This window comes from Scylla paramamosain, chromosome 31, assembly GCF_035594125.1.
Source record: "Scylla paramamosain isolate STU-SP2022 chromosome 31, ASM3559412v1, whole genome shotgun sequence".
In the NCBI taxonomy this organism is placed as follows: Eukaryota; Metazoa; Arthropoda; class Malacostraca; order Decapoda; family Portunidae; genus Scylla; species Scylla paramamosain.
The window spans coordinates 18,071,500-18,097,976 of NC_087181.1; the positions used below are offsets into that span (position 1 = coordinate 18,071,500).

A 26,477-nucleotide genomic window follows, 5' to 3' on the forward strand; every position below is an offset into this window, starting at 1 on the left:
CGTGAATGACACATATTAACGAACGATATTAAAGAAATTATTATTTTTATTATGCACATTGTAAGTGCACCGCTCTTCAATTCTTTACTTCTTTTGTCCTTCCTCCTACACCTCTTTCCATTCTTCCCTTCTTTCATTCCTTCATCCTCCTTTCCTCGTACTCAAATTCAAAACATTTCTAAGAATTTCTAAGAATTTAAATAAGAAAAATACTACAACAAATATGAACTCTGAAGTCAGTCATCCTGCACATCACGAAAGCAAAACTGAAAAATTTTATTGCAAACAGATAGATAGTAAACAAAAACTACAATACAAATAGTTAAGAAGAAAAATTATTAATAGAGAATAACAAATGATCATAAAGAAGTACTTAATAATATTCATATATGTAGCACTCTTCATTTCCTTACTCCTTTCTGTCCTTTCTCCTTCTCTTCACTCCATTTTTCCTTCCTTTCATCTCCCTCTTCTCTCCTCCTTATAACTGGATTTCAAAACGTTCACGAATGAAAATGAGGAAAAATACAATAAAAATAAACCCAGAAATCAATCATCCTGCACACCACGCAACACGACTTAAAACTTATTGGAAACAGACAAAATAATAAACAAAAACTCTACCAATGCAAAAATAAAATCAAATAAAACAGGGAAATAAGTGACGCTGAACAGCAAACGATAACAAAGAAGTACTGGAACCAATATATAAAAAAAAAAGCACTGAATAACTAAATAAATGACAAATAATAAATAACAGTGTTGGATTGATGCAAGGGTAACGTACAGAGGATGTCGAGAGAGGGAGGGAGTCAGGGAGGGATGGGGGGTGACCTGACATTTAACACGCCATCTGCTCTCTGGTTATTGCACAAAAGGAAAGCTGCATGAGAGAACAATGAAGAGCAATTACCGGCACCCCGCACCACCGCGTCGTTACGATTGAAAAAGGCAATTAGCAAGAACTGATAATAAAAATAATAATAACTTCTTTTTTACTCTAGAATTTCTTCAGATATTTTTTTTTGAGTTCCTTGCCTTCCATTTTCTTTGACTTTGATCTCTTTCCTGACAATAATGATAGTAAAAATAATAGTAAACTTTTTTAAATCTACGTTTTCTTCATTTCTTTTTTTCTTCTGTTTGTCTGTCTGTCTATCTGTCTATCTGCCTATCTGTCTGTCTGTCTATTTGTCTGTCTGTCTGTCTGTTTGTCTGCCTGTCTGTCTATATCACTGTCTGTCGGGGCAAAGTTATTAGTCTCGCACAATATTCCCAGTGAGATGATACAAGACAACTCCCAAGGGATGGAAGGTGAGCTGAAGGCATTGGGGGGAGGGGGGATAGGCTCCAGACCTGACCACAGCATTGGATCGCCCTTCGAGGTTTTATATGTGGAATTTAATCATCTTTGAGGGAAGAGGAGGAGGATAAGAGGCGGGACGGTGAAACTGGATATTTTTAAAGGTTTATGAAGACTGTATATATGTATAAGTTTGTTATGATTGCTGTGTGTGTGTGTGTGTGTGTGTGTGTGTGTGTGTGTGTGTAGTTTTCTGTCTCTATCTCTTTCATGTTTATTTTACTCTCTGTGACGTTTGTTTTGGTTGTCTCTGTATGTGTGCTTCTGTTTTATTTATATATATGTTTTTATCTAAGTATGCATTTCTCTCTCTCTCTCTCTCTCTCTCTCTCTCTCTCTCTCTCTCTCTCTCTCTCTCTCTCTCTCTCTCTCTCACACACACACACACACACACACACACACACACATAAATTTCACGCACGCATTTATACTTCCGCTTGATTTCCTGCTTTCTCCTCTGTCTTCCTCCTCTTCCTCCTCCTCCTGCTCCTCCCCCTCCTCCTGTTCCTCCTCTTTTTCTCCCCTGGATGTAAATGAAGGCAATACATTTCCAAGACACATTCATGAGTAAGATGAGTAACGCGGGGAAGAGCAATGAAAGGAATACAATTAGGGTTTATGTACTGATAACATAATTTGCCTTTAACAGCTGGGGTGGTTTTGTCATTAAGAGTCATTAAGTTCTATAGTCCATTATGGTTAATGACACGTTATGACTCTAAGTAATTCTCCTTCTCTATGTTTACCTGATGGAATTGAATCAAGCGAGTAGTGTCTTTATTTTCGTACCTGTTAAGTGTTATTGTTAGTAATGTCGAGTTTAGAGTAGTGAATTACTGATTGCAAGGGCACGCTTGGATAAATTGGGAATAAGACATTAGCTTAGTTTACCCTGTGCTACAAGGCTATTAAAGAAAGTGCGCTACAAGTGTTTATAAAAGTTGTAAGTGAGGACTGGAAAATTCTTCAAGTTGTGAGAGGGTTGATACTGTATACTGTTCACATACACACACACACACACAAACAAACACACACACACACGAACGCCACTTCCCCTGGTAATGTATTCCAATGATTTATTGCTCTATTTGAAAAGCTATATATCTGTGCATTCCTATCTCCTCTTATCTCGGTGTATGTGTTTCTGTGTGTGTGTGTGTGTGTGTGTGTGTGTGTGTGTGTGTGTGTGTGTGTGTGTGTGTGTGTGTGTGTGTGTGTGTGTGTGAGAGAGAGAGAGAGAGAGAGAGAGAGAGAGAGAGAGAGAGAGAGAGAGAGAGAGAGAGAGAGAGAGAGAGAGAGAGAGAGAGAGAGAGAGAGAGGGCAAGTGCTCTGAAAACATAAAACGTGCACATTCAAGTATCTTATTAAAAAAAATAAAAATAAACAAATAAATAAAAGTTGCCTGGGTTTTACAAATTAATATAAACGAAAAAAAGAAAAAAACACCAAAATATACTCAGAACCTCGTTAGGCTTTCTGAATACGTTACTCTACACCAAATTAGTATAGAAAAATAAAACAGCGCAACGAAAGAAGGCCCCTCCTCACCCACCACATGTAATATATTAAAGTATATATATATATAAAAAAAAAATATTGCATCCAGGCGCCGCAACAAAACATATTGGAAATTTTTCAGTGTAGCGATAAATTTCTCTGTCGAGTTTTTCTTTATTTTGAGCCTCAGTGGAATGGGGTATTGTCACAGGGCATCAATGAGCGGAGAGTGCAATATCCTGTGTTGTGTTGTGTTGTGTTGTGTTGTGTGTTGAGTTGGGTTGGGTTGAGTTGACTTGTACTGTGGTGTTTCATCTTGTGTATCTTGTCTTCTGTCAAATGTTGTTGTGTTGTCTTGTGTTTTTCGGCCTTGTCTTGTCTTGTGTTGCTGTGTTGTCTTGTCATGTGTTGCGTTGTGTGGTGCAGTGTTGTGTGTGGTGCTTCCTTCCTTCCCGTAAGTCAGCCCCAGCATCACTACAGCCTTCAAAACATCGACTCAGTTAAAGAGAAACATATAACTCACTTTCCACTGCCAGTATATAATGATTTTGTGCGAGTGCAGGATACTGTTTTATCTACTTCATTTTGAAATTCTTGAAACATAATATTTGTTCACCTACATTAAAGTCTTAGTGAAAACGACATATGTTAACAGTTTTTTTCATATTTTCTTACTATTTACGGTTAATTCACATGAACCATTACATTTTATTAATTCACGTTGGTGGTGTTTTTTGTAATAAATCTAGTTTTGTAAAGGAATGGCCACTAAGACTATTTATTGTACATTTATCGTTTTTTTTATTTATTTTTTTTATTTATGGTTAATTTGGTGAGTCTCCTACATTTTATTCTTTTTTATTCTATCCATGTCAGACCTTTCGCAACAGTATTTTCATTATCCTAAAGCAAGAGTCTAAATAAGAGGAAATATTCGCATAATTCCCTTCTACCATTCACATCTTTTGTTTAATGTTGAATTGTGCGACAGTGAACATTTTTACCACATCATTCATTCATTTATTTTTGTAACATATTCCTTGCTCTTCTTTTGTTTCTCGTATGTTTTTTTTTGTCTGGGTTATTTTTATCTGTCTTCTCTCCCTCTTTTTATTGCGGCTTCCTTTCACTACGTTCATTTGTTTCCTTTTCATTGTGACGGAATAACGCACATACACGCTGACTCTCTCTCTCTCTCTCTCTCTCTCTCTCTCTCTCTCTCTCTCTCTCTCTCTCTCTCTCTCTCTCTCTCTCATTGTCATTCCCTACGCATCATTTCCTGGTTTATTTGAAAGGAAAGGAAATACTCTTTCTTTCCTTCCACATTTTTCTTTTCTCCTTCATGTACATTCTCTTTATATTTTTTATTTTCATGTTTTTTTTTTTGTGTGTGTGTGTGTGGAAACATTCTTCATTGCTGGTGAGTTGATGAATCTCTCTCTCTCTCTCTCTCTCTCTCTCTCTCTCTCTCTCTCTCTCTCTCTCTCTCTCTCTCTCTCTCTCTCTCTCTCTCTCTCTCTCTCTCTGATAAGCCATTCATACACAAAAAATAGTGACGACGATGATGATGATGATAGTGATGATGATAATGATGGTGATGATACTACTACCACCACTACAACTACTACTACTACTATCACTATTACTACCAACAACAACAACAACAACAACAAAACGAAACAAAACAAAACAAAAGAAAAAGAAAAGTCACCTTCTCATTTCCTCCTTTCAGCAGCATAAAAAGAAGAAAAAAAAGAAAAAGAAAAAGAAAAAGAAAAAAAATGAGGTAAAGAAGTAAAAACACACAAACCAAGCATCTAATTACCATGAGAGAGAGAGAGAGAGAGAGAGAGAGAGAGAGAGAGAGAGAGAGAGAGAGAGAGAGAGAGAGAGAGAGAGAGTATCCACTTCTCTTAGTAAAGGAGGAGGCGTCTGGAAAGGTTTGGAAAGTGAGTTAGCAAGAAGATTCGACTAAAACTCTAACTAATAGGAGGAGGAGGAGGAGGAGGACGAGGAAAAAGAAGACAACATTGAAAGGACTATTGGTGGCGTCCTGAAAAGATATAGACAAAGGACACAGGAGTAGAAAGACGAGAGGGAAAAAAAAGTCTATAATTGGTGCGGAAAAGAGAGAGAGGTAAATTAAAGAGTAGAAACAGCAAGGGGGAAAAAAATGGAGACAAAATTAAAAGAGAGAAGAATGTTGACAAAAGCTCGAGGAAGTTAAGGAGAGGAGAAGTAGTGTTTATTAATAACGGTAGGAAGGAAAAGGAAAAAAAAAAAAATGGAAGGAAAGGAATAAGAGGAAAAGAGGAAAGGACAAGAGGAATTTTTGGGGATAAGGAAGCAAGATTGGTGAGGAGAAAGAATTAAAGAAAGAAAGAAGAAAAAAACTCAGAGGAGAGAACGTGGAAGTGACAGGGGAGGAGAAGGAGGAGGAAGAGGAAGGAGAAGATGAAGGTGAGGAAGAAGGAGGAAGAGGAGGGAGAAGAAAGTGAGGAAGAAGGAGTAGGAGGAGGAAAAAGAGGAGAGGAACAAGTCCGCGAAGAAGGAAAGGAGAAAGGAATATTGGAGAAAAATGAAAGACAAGACTGAAAGACGAACATGGAGGTGGTGGTGGTGGTGGTGGTGGTACTGGTGGTGGTGGTGGTGGTGGTGGTGACACTAATAACTATTGGTGGTAGTGCTGATGGAGAATGATAGTGGTGGTGTTGCTGGTTTGTGGTTTAGTTTTCCCCATCACATTAACTCCTTACATATTATCTTCAGTAGCACACACACACACACACACACACACACACACACACACACACACACACGCCCGTGCCTCGCCGCTCGCCCACCGCCGCCCACAGTGTTGTCCAGGCTCGGTGTGTCCACAGCTTGCAGGGTGTTCCTCCCATCACGCCATGCCAGAGACACACACACACACACACACACACACACACACACACACATACAAATCAATGGGAAGGAAGAGGAAGAGGAAGAGGAAGAGGAAGAGGAGGGGAAAGAAGAAAAAATACGAGGAAAAAAAATATACATGGGGTTAGTGACTTTATAAGACTCGTGGAGGAGAAGCAGTCGGTGGAGGAGGAGGAGGAGGAGGAGGAGGAAAAGTCGGTGGAGGAAGAGGAGGAGGAGGAAGAGGAGGTCCATAAGTCAAGGCAAGAACGAGATTGGTGTCCCCCTTAGAGATGTCCTGCGGTCTGTGAGTCTCCGGGCTTCTCGTCGCAACACAACGATAAGGAGGGAAGGACAAGGACACGGGCGGGGACAGGGATGGAGACTGGGAAGAAGAGTGACAAATCTCCACAGGGAAATCCACGAATATCAGCAAAAAGGGAAGGAAACGAAGTCAGAGAAAAGTAAGAGAGAGAAAAAAAAGAAAATATAAAAATGAACATCCAGAAAAAGATATGTACGTAGAAAACTGAAATATGGGCCAAAAAATGGTGAACGAGAACTGAAACTGTAAAAAAAAGTACACAAACATAAGAACCAAATACGAACACGAAGAAAAAAAAAAGGGGGGAAAGAAAACGAAAATTATGGATGGCAAACTAAAGAAAACAGAAAAATACCGTGAACATGCTACAAAACAATAAAAACTCCAAATAGTGAGAAAAAAAAAACAGCAAAACGAGAATGGGAAAAACAAAACACAACCAAACCAATTACGAACCATTCAAAAAGAACCACACACAGATTGAAGGATAAAACTTAATGCATGAAACTGATCACCTAATCTTCTTTTCCTCCTCCTCCTCCTCCTCCTCCTCGTTATATCTAATTGGCTGGCGTAGGAGAGACCATAAGGAAACATGTGGAAAGGTTTTGTTTGTCCAGTTCACTGATGCCAAAACAGGAGAAAAAAAAAAAAAGGAAAAAAAAGTGTTAAATAAGGGAAGGTCGATAATGATAGATTCGCTTAGAGAGAGAGAGAGAGAGAGAGAGAGAGAGAGAGAGAGAGAGAGAGAGAGAGAGAGAGAGAGAGAGAGAGAGAGAGAGAGAGAGAATGTATGAGGCAAGGTATAGGCAGGAAAAGTTTTTGTTTAAGACACTAGAGGTAATGGAACTCTCACTCTCTCTCTCTCTCTCTCTCTCTCTCTCTCTCTCTCTCTCTCTCTCTCTCTCTCTCTCTCTCTCTCTCTCTCTCTCACAATATTATCGGAAAGGCCTAGCATGGGCCACCTAGTAAGCAGAATAGGCCGTGTGTGGGCTAGAAAATATTATGTGCTTAGGCCTCCCTTACTCCCTCTTTTTAGGCCTATCCCCCCCACCTTCCCTCTAAAAGTCTCATATTTACCCACCGAAGAGGAAGAAGGTAAACAGAGAAGATGACAAACTACATCAACGTATGCAAAAATAAGAAAAGTAAAAGGGAAATGGAATACGCAAAGGAAAAAAAGAGGAAAACATGAAAATAAGCATGAAAAGAAAGTAAATGTTATCAAAATATAAAGTGATTCCTTTATTAGATAACAAAAGTATATCAAAGTATATGTAAATGAGAAAAAGTACAGAGAAAAATGGAATATGCAGAAAAAGAAAGGAAAACATGAATGCAGAAAAGGATGAGAGAAATATATTGAGGTGATTCCTATATAAAATCACAGGATGAAGAAATATATGAGAAGTGGCGATAAAAGAAGATAGGATAGGAAGATAAGAGGGTAGGAAATGTAATGGGCAAAACTGCATTATAAGAGAGAGAGAGAGAGGACTGAGGCTTGAATGTTGAGGGAGAGAGAGATGAAAAGGAAGGAAATATTATGTTGGAAAGTATTTTGTTGGTAAAAAAATTATTTCCGTATTCCCCAAGAGATGAAAGGGAATAGGAAGAGAACATGTGATATTAGAGAACTGTGTAAGATTAAAGATAAAGAAAAAATGCATAAAAAAAGCAAAAGGCATGAGAATAAACGAAATATGAAAAAAAAAAAACGGAAATGTTGATAAAAAAAAATAAGAAGATGGAAAATGTAATAGCAGAAACCCAATACATAAAAAAGGGAGGATTGAAGGGAAGAAGCATGGAAAAGGAATGGAATATGATGCGTGTAGGGAGGAAATGGAGTTTAACATGTGCCGTCCACACAAAAGGAATATATATTTTGAGATGCACTATATCAAAACCGAAATATCCCTAGAAAAAATTGTAAGGTTAGTGAGTTTTTATAAATGACTCCAACAGTATATAAAGAATCCGAATGAAGCTTAATGTATATATAAATAAAAACTGAATGAAGACTCTCTAATAAACGTAAACATAACGAGGGTGGAAATTCTTAATGATGTATGATAGAATACGTGGATTTACTAATTAAACCTCAAGAAAAAAAATATAAAGAAAAGTTAATTTGAGAATGTTTCAGCCATAGTGTTACATTAGTTTATATCTCATTAGGTTACGTAAGGTGAGGTGAGGTGAGGTGAGGCAAGGTAAGGTAAGCTAAACTATTGTAAGGTTAAGAATAAGAAAGGTTAGGTTAATATTATGTTGCACTAGGGTTAGGTTAGGTTGCCAATATGTTGGACTTCGGTTGGGTTAGGTAAGTTTATGGTAGGTTAGTTACGTTACTGTTAGATTAGATTAGATTAGTTAAGATAGGTTGGATTACCGTTGTGTTAAGCTTAGGTTAGACCTTAAGTTAATGCTATTTTTGGTTAAGTTATCTTCAGACTCCTTAGCAAATTTAACAAAAACACGCCTAATTTTAATTTCTACTAGGAAGAAAAAAGAAAAAAAAAATAGATGGAAAAACTTTACCATTGTTTTTAAAATCCTCCTTGGTCTAAGTTATAATCCTCTCTAAGTTTCAATTAAATTCCCTCCTGCCGAGCTCGTGTCCTTTAAAAAGAAATATCATTATGGTATATTAAATTTTTGTAAGCATCTTCTCTTTTAAAAGCGTCGGATTCCTCAATAAAAATATCTTACAAGAGTATTTTCATCTTCATTTCTATTATTATTATTATTTTCATCTCCCTTCCTTTCACCAGTTTTCCTTTTTCCGTCCCTTTCTTCTCTTACCTACCTCCTTTCCTTTCATCTCCTTCCCTTTTCCATTCTCTTATATTTCCTACATTCCAATAGTTTTCTTTTTCTCTCTCAGCTCTCTCCTGACTTCCTTCTGTTCTTCTTCCTTTATCTTTTTCTCGCCTATTTCCCTTCCTCTCTCTTCCTTCCCTTCTGTCAGATTTTCAGAACTTCTTTCTTTCATTTTTCTCCGTCCTTTCCTTTTCCATCACCTCCTTTTCCTTCTTCATTTATCTCCCTTTCATCTTCTTCCGTCTTTCCTTCTGCCATCTTCCTCTTCCCTTCCCTTCTCTCTTCCATTGTCCTCCTTTCCCTTCTCATTCACCTTCCTCTCATCTTTCTCTGTCTTTCCTTGTTCCACCCTTCCCATTCACTTTCCCTTCTCTCTCTTTTCATCTCCTTCCGTTCTTCTCTCTTTTATTCATCCCCTTTAATTCCCTCTCACTTCCGTCCTTCCACCTCCCTCTTCCTTTCCCCTTCATCTTCCTTCTGTCTCTCTTCCATCTTCCACGTCTCATCTCTGACCTTCCTATACGGGCGTGCCTAACATGACCTAAAGTAACATAACACGCCTCGTCATGACCCGACATGACCTAACACTCAGGTGCGGAATGTGACCTAGCTGGGGGAGACAATCTTTCGTGGATTTACAGAAAGGTCACATGAGGCGGTTGACAAATGACTTTTTTTTTAAGCTCTTGGTAGTAAAGGTCAGAGAAGTAACGGCTGGTGGTGGTAGTGGTTGTAGTAGTAGTAGTAGTAGTAGTCGTGGTGGTGGTGGTGGTAGATAGCTAAATGATGATGATGCTGATGATGAAGATAATGATAATAATGATAACAACAAAACAACAGCAACAACAACAACAGCAACAACAACAACAACAACAACAACAACAACAACAACAACAACAACAATAATAATAATAATAATAATAATAATAATAATAATAATAATGATAACGTATTTGTGTTTTCCAGGTGAGGGCGTGAGAGGCGCAGGTGGGCGTGAGTTGCTACAGATGACAGCAACGACAGGTACGCGGGGTGGGGAACAAAGAGAGAGAGAGAGAGAGAGAGAGAGAGAGAGAGAGAGAGAGAGAGAGAGAGAGAGAGAGAGAGAGAGAGAGAGAGAGAGGAACGCATCCGGGAAACAAAGATAAACGATACAGCAAATGATAAACCAGAGAGAGAGAGAGAGAGAGAGAGAGAGAGAGAGAGAGAGAGAGAGAGAGAGAGAGAGTATCTTCACTACCACATCTCAGTTTTTGTTCTTTCTCCTTTTTTCAACTTCATTCTTAGCACCTCTCTCTCTCTCTCTCTCTCTCTCTCTCTCTCTCTCTCTCTCTCTCTCTCTCTCTCTCTCTCTCTCTTACGACCCCACAGAAACCTTACTTTTCTCTCCCTAGCAATCTGATGCCAACCTTTCTTCTTCCCATTACTACTACTACTACTACTACTACTACTACTACTACTACTACTACATTTTCTTTCACTCTCTACCGTTGGTCTTTGTTTATATTTGATTATTTTCATATTTCATCGATCCGTGCAAAACAGATACCTGGATTCACCTGTCGAACGTTAAATATCCAAGCTGAAATCATGATAAACGAGAATATTTACATGACAGGAATTCGCGTGGGGAAAGTTTACTGAACTGGAATTTAGATGGAAGTGGCGCGGTGTTAGGTGAGTCGAGCCGCGAGCATCCATTCCAGGTAAAGGTAACAAGTCCCACACACCTGTTCCCAGAAGGCTACTGACGAGATCCACTCCGGGCAGGTTACAGGTTCAGGGCAAGTGGAGTTAGATGGAAATGGTGGCTGTTTTTTTTCTTGCCCCGGTTCAGGATGCAGACTAATTAGTTAAGTAGGGATAATTATAGCGAGATGTGAGGGGGAGGTAATGATCACTGTCACTTCTCAGCTTCCTTCTCCATTTCCCTTGCCATCTCCATCTCCTTTTCTTCTTCCTCTTGCTTCTCCTCCTCTTCCTCCTCTTGTGTGTGTCTTTCTATCTCTCTCTCTCTTTCTCTCTTCTCGTTCTGGTATTTTGCTTTCTTCCGCGTATGCTTCTTCCTTTTCTATCGATTTATTTGTTATTCCTGTTTATCATTATCTCTCTTCTTTCTCTCTTCTTTCTTCCTCCTCCTCCCTTTCTTCTTCTACTCCTCCTCTTCCTCCTCCCGTTGTACTGTATATGCATATTTATCCTCACTTTTCTCCTTTTCTTTTCCCTTCTCTTTCCTCTTCTCCTTCCTTTTCTGAACTTCTGAATATTAATCTCCTCTTACATTTCCTCCTCTTCCTCATTTACGTCCTTCTCGTCTTCGTGCCCTTCCCCCTCCTCCTCCTCTTCGTCCTCGTCCTCATCCTCCACCTCGTCTTTATCCTCTTACTCCTCTTCCTCCTACCACTTGCGTTGCTAAGCATGAATCTCCTCCTCCTCCTCCTCCTCCTCCTTCTACTTTATCTTGCCTTCATCCTCTTATTCCTCTTTCTTCTTCTAATATTCATGATGCTAAGTATGTACCACCTCCTCCTCCTCCAACTGGTCTTTATTCCTCTTCCTTCTTCTACTCATTTTGATAAGTGTGTCGTCTCCTCCTCCTCCTCTTCTTCCTCCTCCAAAGTGTCTTTACCCTCATACTCTTACCCTCTTGTCGCTACAAATGCATCTCCACCTCCTCCTTTATCTTCTCTTCACCTTATTCCCCTTCCTCCTCCTTCTATTCATGTTTCTAAGTATATAACTCGTCCTTTTCCACCTCCTCCTCCGTATACACAGCTGTTATGTAGGGCATACGTGATGGTGATCCCGCCCTTCGTGTTTTGATCTCCCAGCGTCTGTCTACCTCCCGCCAGCCACCGCAGCGCCTTAGTAACACCAACAGTATTAGGTTCGCTGTGTTCGTAAAAAGGTTCTCAGTGTTGGTGAAAGCCTCAACTCCCCTCAGAGACATTCTTTCGTTGCGCTCAGGAATATGAATGAAAGGAGAACGGGAGAGTGGGAGTGGGAGAAGGACTAGAGAGAGAGAGAGAGAGAGAGAGAGAGAGAGAGAGAGAGAGAGAGAGAGAGAGAGAGAGAGAGAGAGAGAGAGAGAGAGAGAGAGAGAGAGAGACTAATGTAGCTTTTAATCCCATGTCACGTTTTCTCATTCAGAGTTGGCCAAGGACGGACTAAAAAAAAAGAAAAAGAAAAAGAAAAAAGAAAAAAAGCAGAAAGAAAGAAGAAAAAGTAGAAAATCTTTGAAATTTCACCTACTAACCAACGTTCCAATCAGATAACGAGAGGGACCATTAAGAGCCAACAAGAATTTACGACCAGAGAAGAAATGATGATGTAATATTCTCTCTCTCTCTCTCTCTCTCTCTCTCTCTCTCTCTCTCTCTCTCTCTCTCTCTCTCTACTGGTCTAAAAAATGTTTACATGTCGTTTCCTTTTCTTCCCCGCGATTCACGAGATGTGTTTTTTTTTATTTCATTTTATAAGAAAGTGAGGGTCAAACACGTGTCGCTGATGTGAAGGCTCTCTCTCTCTCTCTCTCTCTCTCTCTCTCTCTCTCTCTCTCTCTCTCTCTCTCTCTCTCTCTCTCACGGTTCAATCTAGACTGTTGATGTCCTTACTGTCCTCCCTCCTCCCCATACTACCTTTGTCCCTACACTCCCCACTCGCTCCCCACAATTCCTCTCTCACCACCAATACTCCACACTCCCTCCCCACATCGCCCATTCGTGTCCCAGGTTCCAATCACCCCCGCAAGACCAGTTTCACGCCCCAGTGTCTCCCTAATCAGCACGTGTCCGGAGCTCTGGAGATTGGCGGTGATAATGCCTGAGCTATCGCCAACGTTGTAATATTGTGCAGGCGTGACTGTTGTGTGCTGGTGGTGGTGGTGGTGGTGGTGGTGGTGGTTGAAGTTAGTGGAAGACGTGGTTGTTAATTGTGGTGATAGTTGAGCATGCTACTATGAGCTACTACTATTATTTTTTTATTATCGTTACTATTATCATTAGTAGTAGTAATAGTAGTAGTAATAGCATTTTATTTTCAGTTCTGTCCTCTAACTGTCTTCAGCCTCTCTCTCATCGCCGCAGTGTTGCATTTCTTGCTATCTTCTACCGTTATTTTCACGCTAACCTCTCTTCTAACCTTGCTAACTGCATGCCTCCCCTCCTCCTGCGGCCTCACTGCACATCACTGTCTACTTTCTCTCGCCCCTATTCCGTCCACTTCTTTAATGCAGGAGTTAACCAGTATTCTCAATTATTTATCTCATTTTCTCGCAAACTCTGAAACTCCCTGCCTGCTTCTGTATTTCCTCCTTCCTGTGACTTGAACTCTTCCAAGATGGAGCTTTCAAAACAATTACCCTCCAGTCTAATAGTAGTAGTAGTAGTAGTAGTAGTAGTAGTAGTAAGAGCAAGACCAATAAATGAGTAGAAAATCAAACAAAGGAAGAAGAGAAAACGATATGCATGTCTGAGAGTAAAAGGTCTCTGAAAAATGTGAAATAGTTTGGTATGAAAATGTGTGGTAAAGGAGAGAGAGAGAGAGAGAGAGAGAGAGAGAGAGAGAGAGAGAGAGAGAGAGAGAGAGAGAGAGAGAGAGAGAGAGAGAGAGAGAGAGAGAGAGAGAGAGAGAGAGAGAGAAATGAAAAAAATAAAGAGGAAAACATATCTAAAAGCGATAAAATATAGAGAACACCCAAACAATCATTACAATACGGTCGAAAAAGAGAAAAATAATAATAACGAGAACGATAGATAAGTGGATGATCTGTTATTATGCTACTCACTTTTCACCCAACCAAACTTGAATACAGCCCTGCCATAATGATTCGACTGACGGAAGAAAAGTAAAGAAAAGCGCCACACTACACAAAAATAAGAAAACAGAATAAAACGCAAGACAAAGGCTGCTGGAATATGCTGATGAGGACAACCTAATTAAAGTTCTTGTTTTTCTTCTTTTATATACAGAATAAACATTAAATACACTACGTACTGGACTGGCGGAGCTCGCGGCGACGTGAACGAGGCGAGTCAAACTTCCATGGCCTGACGTGGACGCGGGTTTTGATGTGAATTACAGCTGACCCCTCTGACTTCATGACTTCATCACGTAACCAAGCGTATAGCAGGTAACTCATGTAATTGTGTAAGGGCGTTATCACCTATACAATGTCTACCTGGAGGTCTGGCTAATACTTCTGGCTACAGTCACGTCATTTCTGGCCTCTGAGAATTCTAAATATCAGAGTCCATTTGCTCAATACACCGTCTGAGAGCTGTGGCCAGCGAGGGCGTGGAAAACATTAGGAAGACTCTCAATAGAAGACATGAAATAGTCTGATAATGGTGGAGGGAGAGGAACAGACCCTGAATCATCCAAAGTTGAATTTTCAGCAAAGGTCGGGTCGAGGAGCGCAGCTCTGGAGATGGATGAGGTGCAGCGGTGGTGCCATCAGGCTGAAATAGTGGAGGGAAAGATGAAGAAAAGTTGCTGGCGTTCATTTTCGTTAGGTGCCAGAAATCACGGGGAAAGGATTACATCTGAAAACATTTTGATATTTTCTATTAATAAGAGAGTTTCTGGCCAGCTTAAGAAAACTCTGGGAATGATTCCGGGCAGAAATGTAGAGCGGGTGAATTTCAGATGGAGGCTCAGGTGCCGCTTGTCGGCCGCTCTTAATCATGTATAGCACGAGAACAGGCTGAGTTAAAGCAAGGCTTAGAAGGTTCAGGACAAGAGAAAGAGTGAGGAATGAACGCCTCAAAGTCAGACATAATTATTTTCATCAAGCGCGCTGCACACACAGATGTGCCTCCGACATGGCAAGTCAGAATAATATCTCAGTTCTCGCCAACTAGCAGAGGCAAAGCGCCCGAGGCACCTCCGGTTTGGAAGATCCTGAGCAGGAATTAGAGTGAAACGACAAGATACAGATATGATACTACTACTACTACTACTACTACTACTACTACTACTACTACTACAACTACTACTACTACTACTACTACTATAATAACAAAAGCAGCAGCAACACCACCACTACTACTACCACCACCACCACCACTAATAATAATAATAGAAATAACAAAAAAATAATAATGAAGAAAAAAAAAGCCAACAACTTATTTGTCTTCCTATTTCGTGGGCTCATTCTCTGCCAAAGACGGGAGACCCTACCTTGCCTTACTTAATTAACCTTACCTTTTGTTTCTGGACAGAGCATTTGGTTCCCTCCTCCGCCCCCTCCCCTTTCCTCCGCGTCTTCTCTTTCCCTCCCTTTCCTCCATTCTTTCTTTCTGTCTTACATTTCTTCTGACTCTCCTTCCTCACCGCCTTAGTGCCCTCCTGAATCTTTCTCCTTTTCTTCACCATCTCTCTACCCTTCACTTCCTCTATTCCTTCTTTCACCACCGCTTTTCTCATTCAATTTTCTGTCTGCTCTCTCTCCTTTCCTTCACTTCCTTCATTCCATCTCCTTTACTTTTATCCCCACTTTTACTCTTCCTCATTCTTCCTTTACTTCCTTCCTCCCCACTCACTTTGTATTCAAGTTTCATCCTCCCCTCTCTCCTTCCTTCTTTCCTAATTACCTTTCTTCTATCACCTCTTTCCTTTCCGCTCTCCTACTTAATCTTCCTTCTTCCTCCCGCAGACCCTCCAAGGAGTCTGAAGGAGTGGCTGCTGTAATTGTACTTCCTTGCTTTCCACATTAATTAGATTCTGGACAACTAAATTTATCCCGTACGCGATTACTGGAGGAAGAGAGGAAGGAAGAGAGGAAGGAAGAGAGGAAGGTAGAGAGGAAGGAGGGAGGATGCCAGGAGGTAGGAGAGAAAGGGAAGAATAGGGGAAGATAAAAGAGGAATAAGTAAAGAGATTAAGAGAAACAGGAGGTATTTTCATATGGGATGGAGGGATGGAGGAAAGAAGAGTGGGAGGGAGGGGGTGGAGGAAAGAAAGGTGGGGGAGAAGGGAGGAAAGGAGGGATAGTTAAGTACGTTTTGAGGGTGAAGTAAATGGGAAGGAGGGAAGGAGGGAAGGAAGGAGGGAGAGATAGGAGGAGGAAAGTTTAGGAGGAAAGAAAAGAAGGTAAGCATTTAAGTACAGGAGGGAGGGAGGAAAGGAGGGAGGGACGGAGGAAAGGAGGCAATGAAGTAAGTATGTAAAACGGGAGGTGAGAGAGAGAGAGAGAGAGAGAGAGAGAGAGAGAGAGAGAGAGAGAGAGAGAGAGAGAGAGAGAGAGAGAGAGAGAGAGAGAGAGAGAGAGAAATTGAAGCAGGTACCGCGAGACAAGGAAGAGGAAGAAGGAAAGAAAAAAAAATGGAGATAAAACGAACTTGCAGACAGAAAGGAAGAAAGAAGAGGAATGACGTGAGGAGGAGGAGGAGGAGGAGGAGGAAGAGGAGGAGGAGGAGGAGGAGGAGGAGGAGGAGGAGGAGCTGACACAGGAAGCCAGGAATGGACATAAGGCGATAGAGACAAAGGAAGAAAAGATGCCAATAAGCTTAGAGAGAGAGAGAGAGAGAGAGAGAGAGAGAGAGAGAGAGAGAGAGAGAGAGAGAGAGAGAGAGAGAGAGAGATGAGAATTAATATAAATCTTAAAGTTATGCTTCTATACATCAATGAAACGACAGGTGACTTAAAGAACACAGAAGGTACAGGTAAAGATGGTATCAGAACCTCCACTTGTCTGTTGGAAGAATAAGCTAGTTACCCCAAGGTGAAGAAAAGGTAAAGAAGAAAATGGCAGCACCGTATTATTGCATTACTGGAAAATATGTTTGTATGTTCGTGTACACATTTGCTTCTCATCACTCCAGGGGAAAGACGCCTAAACATGCTACGTTTTCTGCTAAAAAGGTGGTATTTTTCTTCCGTTCCTTCTTTCGTAGCACAAAATCAGCCCGTGTTTTTCTAGTTTGTGTGTTAAATTCCTAGTCCTCAATGTAATTCTGAGAGAGAGAGAGAGAAAAAAAAAACGCTCATATTTTCTTCTTCCTTTCGATCTTTCCTTTCTTAGCATAATCAATTTATGTTTACCTAAAATGTCTGTTAAATCTTTATTCCTCCCTATGATTTCATTCCTCTCAGCAGCTAAAAAGGTAAAATATATACAAAAGTCTTCATATTTTCCGTCACCCAAGCATATCTTTTCCTTATTAAAATAACAAGCTGGTTTGTACAGTATGCATTCTTTACCTGTATGAAAGACCGGCCCGGGAAAGAAATGAAAAAATCCCATTCACTACGTCTTTCCTTAAAAGAAAAAAAAAGATAAGAACGAGAAAGGAAGGCCAATTTTGTTCACGTGACGTCTAAAGATCCTATGCTGTTTTCTATTCCCCCTTTGACTAACATGGCATAAATATTTTTCGAGGGCAGACATTCATATTTTACACTGAAAAGCTTGTTCGTTTCATAACCTTACAAACCGAATATTAAATAAACTTTTTTTAATATCTTAACAAAATGTATATATGCAAAACGTTTGTGTATTGTTCTCTATTCACTCCTGCGACTAAAAGATCTTAACTATACAGGGAAGTTTTGATATTTTACACTAAACACATTCACCTTTTTCTTATCTTACTGGGAAAACAAACTCGTGGAAAATATACAGCGTGTGCATTGCGTTTTGTTCCCTTTCGCAATTAAGAGGTGAAATATACACGGAGCTTTTAATATTTTGCCTTAAACATATTGACATTTTTTCCCTTATCTTACTGGGGAAAAAAACTCGTGGAAATATATACTATGAGTTTTGCTTTCCATTCCCGTTCAAGAAGATAAGAACATAAGAGTACAGTGCATTGCTTTCTATCACCTTTCATAATTGAGAACAGAAATATACACATTTTTCATATACTTTACACTAACCACGAGTAAACACGTAGCCTGCGTATTGCTTTCTATTCCTCTTTCACAATTAAGAGCTAAAATATACACACACAAAACTTTTAATATTTTACCTTAAACAAGTTCATCATTTTTCTTATCTTACTGGGAAAACAAACTTGTGGAAACATGTAGTCTATGCACAGCCTTTCTATTCCTCTCTTACAATTAATATCCAAAATATACACGTGTCTTTTCATACATTTCCCATTAAACATGTGTTCGGTCTCTTGCCAGCGTGAGTGAATGGAAGCTCCCCAACCTTGCCTCACTTCGGCACGTGCACCCAACGCTTTCCTCTTCCCTTTTACGTGCGAGAGCAAAACGCATATTCCCCGCCGCTCAAATTTATCCCCCGCCTCAATATTCGCAGTGAAGTGGAGCATCAGTATTGGCGGAGCGTCGAGGCGCTGCTGGTGGGAGTGCTGTCCTATTTACCGAGCTCAGAGCCACCACAAAGGAACGCAAAGGAAGAGCCGGAAGCAGCAGACCTGTTGGCGTGACCTTAGCAGAAAAACACGTGTAGGGAACACACACACACACACACACACACACACACACACTTGGGCATCTTCCTCAGTAGTTCATCTATGTCATGCACTGATTGGTGGTGGAAATGTGTGTGTGTGTGTGTGTGTGTGTGTGTGTGTGTGTGTGTGTGTGTGTGTGTGTGTGTGTGTGTGTGTGTGTGTGTGTGTGTGTGTGTGTGTGTGTGTGTGTGTGTGTGTGTGTGTGTGTGTGTGTGTGCAGAAGCAGCAGCTCTTCATGAGTGACTCACTAATCAAGCAAGCTACGTACTCAGCCAGCAGAACGAGGAGGAGGAGGAGGAGGAGGAGGAGGAGGAAGAGGAGGAGGAGGAGGAGGAGGAGGAGGAGGAGGAGGAGGAGGAGGAGGAGGAGCGCTGATATTGAAGAGGAGGCTGCGGGTCTGCATTACAGTGGGTGATCGTGGCTTGTATCTCACCACTGCGGTCGTCGCCGTATGGAGCATCAAGCGGCCAGACCACCTTCCCCTGAGACTGAGACTGAGTAATGCCACTTTAATAAGGACACGAGGTAACACGACACATACAAATAAGAGCGGCAGTTTCTCTACATGGGCATACTCAAACTTAATTATTACAAAGTGGATGTTTTACTGCAGAATTTGAGTTACGGCGCTGCAGTCACGAGATTAAAAGAATCTAAAAAAAAAAAAAAAAGAAAGAAAAAAAAAGATGAGGGAGGAAGATCGCGAAGACAAAAGAGTGAAGGATGGAATTCATCAAGAAATGCAAAGGATGTGTGTCACGGAGAAAGAACCAAGAGAGAGAGAGAGAGAGAAATAACCGGGGGCGACACAAGCACGGCGCTAATCCCTGACTGAGGAAACGGCGAAAGAAGAAGAAAATAACAGAGATCATATGCTGCCGATTACGGATACGAGCGACTGCAACATCTTAAAACAGTGACTCAGAATCGAACCAGGACACGAGGGGAAAACTACCTAACTCTTAAAACACTGCGAATCGACCCCACAACGCAGATCTGAGAGACAAAAAACCACACCACAAACCCACAAAGCCCAAGGGTAACGTCGCTAATGCACCGAGGATATAAGAGCGACCAATATTACATTCTTCTTGCGTTAGTAGGCGGTCGCGTTACACCTGAGAGGAGCGGGCGGTGGATGGTGGGTGCTGGGAGGTGCCAGGTGTGCTGATGTACCCGGCCACTTACCTGAGACAAAGGTGAGAGGGCGAGGCCACAGGTGAGTGGTGTGCGGACCAGAATACCTCAAGGACCACTCACAAAGGGCGCGTGGGGTCACTACTCAATGAAGGATCTGCTCTCATGTTCCTTCATCCCTCGCCCGCACATACCTGGGAGTGAAAGGGTTATTCAGCATCTGGCTTCATTTGCTGACATTTACTGTTGGCATTTAATATTCACTCATGTATTTACGTTTAGTTCGGACACAAGTGGCAATATGTTCAGTCCCCGGAAGCTGACATTAATTCAGTTCGTTGGCCATTAAATATTTTCGTCATTATTCATATTTACTGAGGATGAAAGTTACAAGATATTCAGCCTTATCATTTCAGAAACACGGAACTTACTTAGCGATAGATACTACAAATGACATCACTTTCACTTCTGTCTGTTATATATTTTCATGCTTTAATTTTACTTTATCCTCAGCAGATGTCAGTGTGCTGAGGAAAATTCTGGCCGTATAATGAACAACGCTCTTATGAACCATGGCATTACTCCCCCTGCGCTTTATGTACTGTGTGTTTCATCATTAATAGCCAGACTGAATACAAACCAGTCCACAACAGCATCACATCACGCGTTGCATTATAAACAGTTCCCTTTGCCACCACACCGCCGCGATGCTTACTGAGCCGCCGCGCCACTCAGATGATACCTCGACATGTCCTGGTAACTCTTTCAGCTTTCCTTGTAAACATAGCATCAGTATTCGCGTCCTTGCATCTTCTATCAATCAGTGTAACATCACCTCAAGTCTTTCAAGCCTAAAGATGTTGAACGTTTAAAAATCATGACTATTAACACATAACCAAATACATAAACGCTACATTTGCTGATCATTAAGGCAGTGTTGCTTACCACAGCCTCACAGGAGAAGAAAACTGTAATGTGGTCTTTTGTTTTGTATTGTTTCGCGCTCCTTTGTAAATTATTATGAATCTTATCTCGCCGTGACACTGATCCCACGCACACAAAAAGAATGCGAATCAACAAAAGAAGCTTGGAAGTGAAAGCGCCTTCAAAGCCATATGACACAACTGTCTGCAACAAATGTTTTCCTTTATCTGACGGGACAAGCGAACGAATGAATGAAACAGACTGACGTGCGCGTGAATAAAACGTTTGCATCTTAAATTTGACTCACATGATGGAACAGAATTGAACAGCAAAACGATTCAGTGCGAAAGGATCCAATGCCCTTTGGAATGCAATGAGAGGGATGAAAACCCATGATTCGCTTTATGGCTGCTCCTAAAGGTCACTAACGAGCTACAAGACTTTCAAATGACTCAGTTAAAAGTATCAGGAGGATATAGAAATAGAAATGCTAAAGCAAAATTGAAAAAAATCATGAAGCTAAGGAATGTATTGCGCTCTTTATATAACATGGAATACGAAAGGTTATCATAAGTATTACATTCAAACAATAAAGATGACAAAATAAAAAAGAGAGAGACAGAGGCCCTAAACGAATGAATAAATAAACATGGTACGCAAATGATAAGTGAAATTCTTTGGAAATGAACCAGAACTTATAAAAAAAAAAAATAAATGAATAAATGAATAAAAAAGAGGGCATATACAAAAAAAGACGGACAGAAAAACGAAAAAGAAAAAAGAAAACGAAAGAAAGAAAAATAAACACCTAACAAATAAAAAAAAGACATAAAACTAATAAAAAAGAAAGCAACAAAGAAAGGACACACAAAAAAAAAAATCTCTTCCCGGTTTCTTGTGGCTGTGACGATCCCTCTTTGGTGACAACGAGGCGTGCCGGCGTGTTAACAAGGGCAGAGGAGGCTGGGTGGCGTCCGTGTGGTGTGTCTTTATTCCTACGCCACCAGGCAGGGGATGAGAAAAAGAAAGAAAGAAAGAAAAGAAAAAAAGAAAGAAAAAAAAAACAAGGACTTCTCCCGCCACCACATCTTTATCAGTGGGAGTCCAGGAGTGATGGGGATGATGGTAGGAACACAAAGGAACACAAAGAAGGTAAAGAAAGAACAAGCAGCTTCATGTCTATTGGTCCTTACAGTTTTATTTATTTATTTATTTTCTTTCTTCCCTCCACCCCACATATTATTTCTTGAGGAAGAAGAGGAGGAGGAGAAGGAATGGAGAGATTATATAGGGCCAACTAAATAGCAACATATCTTTAATGGATCTGCACGTCCTTTTGGGAGTTAATCGTAAAAAAAACTATTAAATAAACAAAGAATGCGAGATAGGATAGCATGAAAGAAGAAATACAAAAAATACAAAAAAAAAGGAGGTGAAAGAGAAAGAGATGGAGGAGCAGGGGTGAAAGAAAGGGAAAAAAGGGAAGGGGAGAGGGAGGAGGAGGAGGAAGAAAAAAGGTACTGGAGAAGAACAAGAGAAGAAGGGGAAGGAATAAGAGAGTAGACAAATGTGATACAGGAACGCAGCAAAAATATAAGAATAAAAAGAGAAAAGAGAGAATTTGGAAGAGAGGAAGTGAAGCAACAAGTGGAAGAGAAAGATGAGGAGGAGGAGGAGGAGGAGGAGGAGGAGGAGGAGGAGGAGGAGGAGGAGGAGGAGGAGGAGGAAAACCAAGAAGAGAAAGAATAAAAAAGAAATAAAAATATTAAGAATAACCCCCCAAAAAATGAAAACTAGTTCAAGAAAAGAAAAAGAAGAAGGAAAAATGAAAACAAAGGATAGACAACAATAGGAAATAAAAAGTAAAAGAAGTGAGACAAAGGAAGATAAGGAAACATGATAAGAGAGAAGTATGGTCATGACAGGCGAATTCACTCACTCTCTCTCTCTCTCTCTCTCTCTCTCTCTCTCTCTCTCTTGACTGATGATGAAGACTAAAGCATCGTATAATCACAGGCAATATCTCATCTATTTAATCTACTCGGAAAATGCTGCCTCGTGATTGGCTACATGTGCTTCAGTGTTCTTACCTCGACCAATGAGAGGAAAGGAACAAAGAGCGGAAAGTCCGTATGAAGGTTAATGATGAAAATTTCTTCTTTTTTTTCCATTTTTTTCTTTTTTTATGAGTACATGTTTATTTTCGAGGAATTTCACTTGGTATCAAATTATTTATATTGGTATTTACTTATTTGTTTATTTGTTCATTCATTCACTTATTTATTCATTTACTTATTGATCTATTTATCGATATATGCATCTATCAAGCTATTCACTCCCTCATTCATTCATTCACTGTATTTATCTATCTTCGTTACATTCCTTTAACGTGTCAGAATCCATTCAACTCTTCTTTTCTTTTCTTTTCTGTATTTTCTGTCGTTCTTCAAAAGTTTATCTCAGGATTTCTTTTTTTTTTTATTTAATTTTCACTCGTCTATCTATAAGTTAAGTCGAACCGTGAACGTGCGATGCTTGACTCCCTGAATGCAACGCTGAATATTGAATGAGCTGTACTTGAGTCTTTTCTTTCGCTTCGCCGCTGAAGTCTGGCGTCACATATGCTGATTTTTCTCGTGAGAGTGTCTTCCTCTTGATGAAATATTAAAGAGAGAGAGAGAGAGAGAGAGAGAGAGAGAGAGAGAGAGAGAGAGAGAGAGAGAGAGAGAGAGAGAGAGAGAGAGAGAGAGAGAGAGAGAGACAGGCAGACAGACAGACAAAGAAACAGAGAAACAGAAACAGTGACAGAGACAGACAAACAGACAAACACAATGACGAGATGCTCAATTAAATTCAGCTCATTTCATTTCAATTCAGTTCTTTATTTATTAAACTGGCTCGGCACAAATAACATTTACATATAATATCATTTACACTCGTACCCGCCCCTTAAGGATTTGCCCAGGCACTACACTGACACACAGACAGACACATGCAAGCCGACAAAGAGAAATACAGACAGACAGGTAGACAGATAGAGAGAGATGAACAGACAGACAGACAGAGAGACAGACAGAGATCGAAAGATTTACACATACAGACAGACATATAGACAGACAGACAGACAGACAGACAGAGACAAACAGAGTCAGGCAAACAGAGAGAGAGAGAGAGAGAGAGAGAGAAAACAAGCCCCCTTTCTAAATAAAAAAAAAAAAAAGGTAAACAAATAAATAAAAAAAATATTAATCCAAGTATAGTTAACATTTTATTGAAACTACAAGTGTGAAATCGCTGGAATCATCACAAATCATTTCCATCACGTAACAAAGACCGGTGGGGCGACAAATAAAAGGCTTAATACACTGACACACTTAATCTGTTTAAATGTCAGTAATGGGATCTGAACCCTTTTAGCCCAAAACACACATGACCAAATGAAAGGAGAAATATAACGAGAGATTAATAAAGAAAATTGAAATATAAGTTTGTGTATTAGTCTGAGTATACCAAGAGAGAGAGAGAGAGAGAGAGAGAGAGAGAGAGAGAGAGAGAGAGAGAGAGAGAGAGAGAGAGAGAGAGAGAGAGAGAGAGAGAGAGAGAGAGAGAGAGAGAGAGAGAGAGAGAGAGAGAGAGAGAGGAGTTTATTCTCATTTACTATAGTTTTTTTTTAGAATTTAATAACTATACACTATAAAAAAAAACTAAAGTGTATGGTATATATACTGTCAACATACTTCTGTTCTCTCTCCTCCTAATATTTAAGCATTACCGCGAGAGAGGAGCATCCAGACAACACCGTAACTAAATCGACTAACTTTCTGTGCATATCTTCACAATTCTCTTCCTGGGAGCTGCATATTAAACGCATCTCTCTCTCTCTCTCTCTCTCTCTCTCTCTCTCTCTCTCTCTCTCTCTCTCTCTCTCTCTCTCTCTCTCTCTCTCTCTCATCACTACCACATCTCAGTTTTTGTTCTTTCTCCTTTTTTTCAACTTCATTCTTAGCACCTCTCTCTCTCTCTCTCTCTCTCTCTCTCTCTCTCTCTCTCTCTCTCTCTCTCTCTCTCTCTCTCTCTCTCTCTCTCTCTCTCTCTCTTTCTCAGTATTCACACACAAAGCCACACGTGTTTACAGTACAAAAGAAAAAAAAATCGTCTTTTGGAGAATAAATACAAATCAGAAAGTAAACTCGTGTCCGTGGCGTCCCGATAAAGAAATCGTATCCGAACTTGAGAATTGGAGAGTCCGGAGAGTCTGACTTGAGATTTGGACTCACGAAAACTTCAAATGAGAAAAGTCCGTGAGACCAAAGATGGTGTAACTTCATGTAACTGGGCCTTATTGTGTCTGTCTGTCTGTCTGTCTGTCTGTCTCTCTGTCCGTTTAAGCTGACTGGTTGGCTGGGTGACATTTGTGTGTGAGAGAGAGAGAGAGAGAGAGAGAGAGAGAGAGAGAGAGAGAGAGAGAGAGAGAGAGAGAGAGAGAGAGAGAGAGAGAGAGAGAGAGAGATTTGCACGGTTTCGTTATTTTTATATCGATAGTAATAAACCACGGTCTCTCTCTCTCTCTCTCTCTCTCTCTCTCTCTCTCTCTCTCTCTCTCTCTCTCTCTCTCTCTCTTGACATCTCCCAGTAACCAAGGACGTGAAAATTAACGTTTTTACGCCTACCTTACAAGAGGTACACCTGTGCTATCCCTCACACCCGTCCTTCTGTCACCTGCCCGCCTCTTCAGCGTGACACTGGAGCAGGTGTGTGGCAGGTGAGGACGACACGAGAGACGAGAGGCGAGTGTGGCTTCAATGCATTCTGAAATTTACGTCAGCAGGATTTTAGTTGATTTGTCTCTGTGATTGGAGCGTATTGTGTAATTGTGGTGGTGCTGATGAGAGAGAGAGAGAGAGAGAGAGAGAGAGAGAGAGAGAGAGAGAGAGAGAGAGAGAGAGAGAGAGAGAGAGAGAGAGAGAGAGAGAGAGAGAGAGAGAGAGAGAGAGAGAGAGAGAGAGAGAGAGAGAGAGAGAGAGAGAGAGAGAGAGCAGTGTTCAAAGTAAATATCCCCACTGGTGCTTGCTTTCATGTAAATGTTGAAATCTGGCTTTCCAAATGTAACTGATGTCACTGAATGAGAGAGAGAGAGAGAGAGAGAGAGAGAGAGAGAGAGAGAGAGAGAGAGAGAGAGAGAGAGAGAGAGAGAGAGAGAGAGAGAGAGAGAGAGAGAGAGAGAGAGAGAGAGAGAGAGAGAGAGAGAGAGAGAGAGAGAGAGAGAGAGAGAGATACCATGAGCCGAAATCGATGCTAAAAACGTTCATATAAAAATAGAGAAAAGTTAAAAGAGTCGCCATTAAAAGCAATATCTGGTGAAAAAAAATGTGAAAAAAAAAAGATGAGTATATTCCTTTCCCGGTGATTGATGCAGTTGTAAAAGTTAATTCAGCGTGTTTACACATACAGCTCTGGTCCTAATTAGCAGAGTTCACACATTAATTACTGCTTGGTTTGCTTTGGAAGTGTTTTTTTGAAAGTTGCTATTAAAGTTATTGCTGCTATTATGACTACTGCTGCTACTGTTGTTGTTCATGTTATTGCTATCATTATTTTTAGTAGCAGCAGTATCATTACTACTACTTCTACTATAAATGTTACGATTTCTTAATTGCTACCACTACTACTACTACTACTACTACTACTACTACTACTGTTACTTCTCCTTCTACTACTACTACTACTACTACTTCTACCAGAACTACTACCACTATCACCCCCATTATCATCACTACCACCACCACCACCACTAGTAACACACGAACATAAAAAGGAACTCAAGTAAAAGTAAGACGAAAAAAAGCGTAGAAAAAAAGTAAAATTATAAAGTGAGAGAAAAAGGTTTAATGGAAGGCAAGAAGGAAAGTAATTAAGTGCGAAGGACGTGGTTTTAAGAGACGCGTAAAAGGCAGGCAGAATTGTGCGAAGGAAGGGAGGCGAGGATGGCGCAAGGTAATGGAACGAGGGAGAAGAAGGAAGGGACCAAGGAAGGGAAGCAAGAGAAGATGGAAGACGTTAAGGAATTTAGAAA

The 26,477-nt window shown here is 40.5% G+C and overlaps 1 protein-coding gene across 3 annotated transcripts in view; it reads left to right on the plus strand.

Annotated features, from left to right (window-relative positions):
- LOC135088779 (allatostatin-A receptor-like) overlaps window positions 1-26,477 on the plus strand; it is a 222,861-nt gene that overhangs the window by 118,702 nt on the left and 77,682 nt on the right. The window contains exon 3 of one of the 3 annotated variants that reach the window (XM_063983799.1): window positions 9,882-9,938. The exons of the other annotated variants lie outside the window; for them this stretch is intronic. The gene's annotated coding sequence lies outside the window, so the exon portion shown is untranslated. The remainder of the gene's footprint in view (window positions 1-9,881; window positions 9,939-26,477) is intronic. 3 annotated transcript variants of the gene reach the window in all.